Genomic DNA, 5872 nt, shown 5'->3' with positions numbered 1-5872 from the left:
TTCTGTAAATCTAATATTTGTACATATGAATTTCCTGCTTTATGTTTTGTGAATGAAATTATTAAATATTCTGAGTTGACAAATTTGATTTGGATTGTGGAACTGTTTTGGAATGAATTGATTTGAGTTGAATTGTGAATTATTGGAGGTTGGGAGATGTGAAACATTTTTGGGAGTGCTTTTTACAGGTATTTGAAGAACTGGTTTCTCAAAATACAGAGGGAACTCTGTTAAAATTTTTATAAAATTTGCGGCAAAATTTAAATGGACAAAAATTTTTACTAGTCCTTAAGCTTTGAATAAATGGTTTTTAATTCTCACTAAAATGCTCACCACTTCCAAAATGTAAGAAAATTGTTTTAAAATCCATTGTAGGGTACTTAATGAGTTATCGGTAGGTGAAGTTCGGTAGTTCATTAAGTATTCTACGGGATCATGTTATGCCTTACAGAGGGGTAAGGTGTGACATTCTATACATGCGTTTCAAAGTTTTGATATATTATAATACATGTTTAAGAAAATGTTATTTCAATGGGTATTTTCACAAGCAATATGACGTACTTTAAAATGCAATTTGACTGGTAATTTTGAGTGTATCTCATACAGATTAACGTTGACACACACGATTACTAGTGAAATTACTTCTTAAATTGATGATTTTGTGATTAGTTAAACAATGAAATTATTTTTTTAATTGATATTTTTATAAACAAACACTATATTTATAAATAGTGTCATATTTACGTCATTTTAGCAGAATGTTTTTAAAAACACATTATTTAAATAATTAATACTTTTTTTTTCCTTCTCTTCTTTCGGTTTTAGTTTACCTACTGTACCGCTCTTCCTCTTTCTCCTCCTTTGTCCAGTCCGTTTGTCTGTCAATTTCTTCTGTCTCCATGAAAACCTCGACAATAGCAACCCCACCTCAACATGGTGTCGAGCTTTGACCTTTTGTTGCAAATGGGTACCTTTAGGTAATGTTTCTGAGTGCTTGAGAACTCTTCTTGATGCCACGCAACTCTGTCTGATTTTAATGGGTTTTCTAGCCATGGTGAAGCAGCGACTGGAGGTGGCTCTCTGATTTGCCCATGTCCCGTGGATAGATCTCTCTTTCTCCTATCCCACTCACCCTAGCTGCTTGAATGGAAAGGTACATTTCTTTGATCTGAAAACGTTATGTTTGTCACCAATCTTTGGATGTGCAATTTGCTTTTTGTTGTTTTTGAGCCTCTGTTTGCTTATTCTGTGTTCAATTATGTTCTGTGTTGCCATCAGTTTCATATCTAATTGTCTCTTTGGGCCAGAAAATGGTGGATTTGCTGAAAATATGACTAAAATGGAATTTATTGTATTGCATCCAACTAGCTCAATTTGCTTCTGTATAAGAGTGTTAGAAATAGACTTGAGCTTGGGTCATTAAACGTAATGGATGAGTTCAAGTGAGCATTTACAAATAAGTTTTAGCAAAAACCTTGTTATCGGCTTATTAGCCTTAAAAAAAAGGTTGGCAAAACTTTATTGAGCTAAGCTCTTAGTAGCTAGCAAGCTGCTCGAATTGTTTGCAGGTTTAAGTGAACCTTGATTTGTTATGTTTTATTGAAGTCCTTGAGAAATGGAACAGGTGGTTGTATTTTTCCTTTGAATTTATTGTTCTTTTTTGTTTATATAATTCATCACCTTCTTAGAGGTACAAAAAATTGTGGATTTATTAGTATCATCTGTATTCAAAGGACAGCGCAGATGATGGTCTATCCAGTTTGTTCAGTTCACTTATAAAATTGTTTGAAGGACTTCACTCAATTGATATTTTGGCGAGTTAGCGCACAAAAAGAAAATGAAGTTATTTATTCTATGATGACTAATTAATTATAGGGAAATAAGGTTGAGGTACAAGCTAAACATTATTCCTTAACAAACATTAAGTGTTATGTTGTGTGCTATCCTTTTCATTCCACTGGTTGTGCTTGGTAACCCCTATTTGGAAATTTCCCATACTGTTATTATTATTATTATTATTATTTACTTCATAGTTACCTTAGGGCATGTGAAATCATTGTAGATGTTTTTGTTGTGTGACTGTCATGTAATGTGGCTGAATGAGAGTTGAATGGGCATTCTGATTTAACCAGTAAAAAACTTCCTCCAGGATACGGATATACACAAACTCAAGGAGGGGTTGTAAAGTAAGACGAAATTCAAAGACATTACCAATACATTGTCATTTAAAAGACCTCCACCACCCCAAGATGGCACCTTTCCTGCAGAGTCAAATATATCAAGTCAAAATAATTAAAATATCAAAGTATTTGAAACGTTGCTAATCAAATTCCATTCCTGTTGCCCATTGATTGTATAATCTTTCTTATTGTCCTTCCTCCTATCTCACCACAATCTTAATCAATTAAATTAAGAAGAGAGAGAAACCTCAAAAGTGATGATTCAGAAAAGTAAAGGGAAAAAGTTAAAAAAGTCAACATGATTTAGAGATTAGTGAATGTAGAGGATTACTAAAGGGCTGCACCAACTGCTGAGATATTGCAGCAAAAGGAGTCCTCCAAAACCAGCAAATCAACATAAAGTATGTCACAATCATTAAAGGGCACAGAAGTTCCGTCTTGATGCTCAATTTGCAGCTTGGAATCAGGTATATGCAATTTTGCAACTGTATTATGTTCATTGGTTCAAACTGGTTTAGTTATCTGACCCCATATATAGTCCCATTTGTTCCTGGTAGTATAAATTTGAATTGTAGAAAGTTTATGACTTTAGCTAAATGATCCAAATATCCAAATACTTGAGAGTTGAGATTCAGTTCACTTCTTGAATCTCATGCTAAGAATCTGAATATCACATCAGTTGTTATTTGATATCCATTATGTTTTTCTGTGTAACATCAGTGATGAATGCATGGTAAAATGTGATCAGGTATAATATTGGACAAATTGCACCTGTACAGAGGTGAGAAGCTTGCTTGTCAAATTTTGGTCAAAGAGCAAGATTTTGGATGAATTTTCCAAAAGATTGATCACAGTTAACACCACCCCATCAATCTGATGATTTTAAGTGGAAACACTACTATGCAAACATCTTTAGGTTTGTTTCTTTAGGTTTGTTGTTGCCCTTTGATTAATTACAATTTTGATAATTTCCAAGTGGCTGATTTGATTTGTTCGATACATTATTTCACATTCTCATAAATTCAACTCAATTTTGCTATTCACTTCGGTTAGCAAGCTACATTCATGTGTCAAACAGGCTAATTCATGTTATTAATGTAGCTACCGTTTCTCCTGAACTTTTTTGAGTGTTTTACTTTTTGAAAATGTGAAATTTTGATCTACCACTGTCTCTGTGTAGTATACTTTTGCCCATGGAGAGTGTATGATTGCTCATTTGTTACACACTACAGGCTGCATTCTTGGGATCATAATTGTGCATTAATTTTTTTTTATGCTTTTATTTTAAAGGAAATAGCTAAATTTGTCTTCTATTCTTTGCCTTAAAATAGCAGGTTGGCTCAATATATCTGTAGTCCTTGGACCTTGAGCTTACCTTTTCTTTCTTGGTGACGCATATACCCTTCTTCCTTCTCATTGTAGGAATTTGAAGGAGATGTTCAAGATAGATGCTATTGACTATGTGACGTCCATTTGTGGAAATGGTTCTCTTAGGGAACTTTTCTCTCCTGGAAGAAAGTGGTAGCATGTTTTTCCTATCTCAAGATGATTGCTTTATGATTAAGACACTCCAGAAATCTGAAGTGAAGTTTGTTAGAAGACACATTGACTGTCAAACATGTCTTCCTCATTTACCCCCTTCTCTCTCTCTCTCTCTCTCTCTTCTGAGAGGGTGAAATTATGAAGGAAACTTTTAAGTTGGAGCTTGGTAAAATAACTTTAAGGATTTCAAGGTTATTCCGAGAAAGGCTTTAACAAGTCAATATCGGTTAGTGATCTTGGATGTCAAGTTTAGGAACCATTCAAGTAAGGCTAGAAGAAATATTATTGCTTGAACAAAGTAGTGGGAATTCAAAGGAGTAAAGCAAGTGAAGTTCAAAAATGAGTTTCTCGAGTCCGAAGCATGGAAGCTGGATGTGGAGGCCAATGGTATGTGGATATAGATGGCATCAAAGATTAGAGAAGTAGCTAGAAAAGTACTTGGAGAGCTTAGAGGATATAGACCACCCTCAAAAGAGAGATGGTGGTGGAATGAGGAAGTACAAAAGGCAGTGAAGAGAAAGAGGGAATTGTATAAGAAATTACCTAAGTGTGATAATCATGAGGCTTATGAACAGTACAAGATAGCAAAGAAAGAAGCAAAAAATGCGGTTGGTCAAGTAAGATCACAGGCTTTTGAAAAGTTATATAAGAAACTTGAAACTAAAGAAAGGGAGAAAGATATTTATAGATTAGCAAGGAGAAGAGAAAAGAAATGTTAAGATCTCAATCAAGTTAGGTGCATTAAGGATAAAGAAGAAAAAGTGTTAGTGAAAGATGAGGACATTTAAAAAAGATGGAGAAATTATTTTGATGGCTTCTTTAATAATAGTCAAAGTGGTAATAGTGTAAATATAGACTGCAAAGCAATAAAAAAGAATATGAATTATACTAGAAGGATTAGATCTTCATAAGTAAAGGAAGCACTTAAGAGAATGAAAGTGAGTAAACCCTATGGACCTGATGGAATACCAATTGAAGTGTGAATGGGAGATGTGGGAGTGACATGGTTAACTAAATTATTTAATAAGATTCTAAACTCAAAAAAAATGCCTAATGAATGAAGGAGGAATATTTTAGTACCTATTTTCAAAAATAAGCGAGACATACAGATTTATTCAAACTATAGGGGAATTAAACTCATGAGCCATACTATGAAGTTATGGGAGAGAGTTGTAGAACATCGACTATGTCATGACACTTCTATCTCTCCCAATCAATTTGGCTTCATGCCCAATCATTCAACTATGGAAGCGATATTTCTCATTAGAAGCTTGATGGAAAAATATAGAGATATGAAGAAAGATCTACATATGGTTTTTATCGATTTAGAGAAGGCTTGTGATAGTGTTCTAAGAGATATCTTATGGAGAGTGTTAGAACAAAAGAGGGTATTTATTAGGTACATACAAGTGTTGAAAGACATGTATGAAGGAGCAACTACTATTGTGCTCACAGTGGGAGGAGACACAAGAGATTTTTCTATCTCAGCTGGATTACACCAAAATTCAGTTGTGAGCCCTTACCTTTTTATATTAGTTCTAGATGAATTGATTAAACATATATAAGAGATTATCCCTTGGTGCATGATATTTGCGGATGATATAGTTCTGATAGACGAGACGCGAGAAGGAGTCAATAGAATTCTAGAATTTTATTGAAGTACTCTAGAGTCAAAGGGCTTTAAGTTAAGTAGAACGAAGACAGAATATATGCATTGCAAGTTCAGTTAAGGCCAAACTGGTGATAGGAAAGCAGTTAGTTTGGATGGAGTGGTATTGCCTCAAAGTGATCACTTTAAATATCTCAGCTTAATCCTTCAAGTAGATGGGGGATGTGAGGAGGATGTTAGTCGTAGGATTAAAGCCGGATGGTCAAAGTGGAGACATGCCATGAGAGTTTTATATGATCACAAGATTTCCAATAAGCTAAAAGAAAAATTTTACTGTATAACCATACGACCGGTCATGTTATATGATAGTGAGTGTTGGGCAATGAAGAAGTCTTTTGTTTTTAAGATGAGAGTTGCGAAGATGAGAATATTAAGGTATATGAGTGGCCATACTAGACTAGATAAAATCCGTAATGAGAGTATTAGAGAAAAGGTAGGAGTGGTGCCAATTGAGGATAAATTGAGAGAAGGGAGATTGAGG

At 34.3% G+C, this 5872-nt stretch overlaps 1 long non-coding RNA gene across 2 annotated transcripts; it reads left to right on the top strand.

Annotated features, from left to right (window-relative positions):
• The first annotated feature begins 802 nt into the window (after nucleotides 1-802).
• LOC131178785 (uncharacterized) lies at nucleotides 803-3815 on the top strand. Of its 2 annotated transcripts, XR_009147811.1 has the most exons (4): nucleotides 803-1153; nucleotides 2150-2647; nucleotides 2929-3096; nucleotides 3603-3815. It is a non-coding gene; the product is annotated as an uncharacterized LOC131178785 (long non-coding RNA). The 2 variants fall into 2 exon arrangements; XR_009147810.1 differs by lacking the exon at nucleotides 2150-2647.
• Nucleotides 3816-5872: the final 2057 nt, after the last annotated feature.

The sequence above is a fragment of the Hevea brasiliensis genome, chromosome 3, assembly GCF_030052815.1.
Source record: "Hevea brasiliensis isolate MT/VB/25A 57/8 chromosome 3, ASM3005281v1, whole genome shotgun sequence".
NCBI lineage: Eukaryota > Viridiplantae > Streptophyta > Magnoliopsida > Malpighiales > Euphorbiaceae > Hevea > Hevea brasiliensis.
This window is presented reverse-complemented; position numbering and strand designations above follow the sequence as displayed.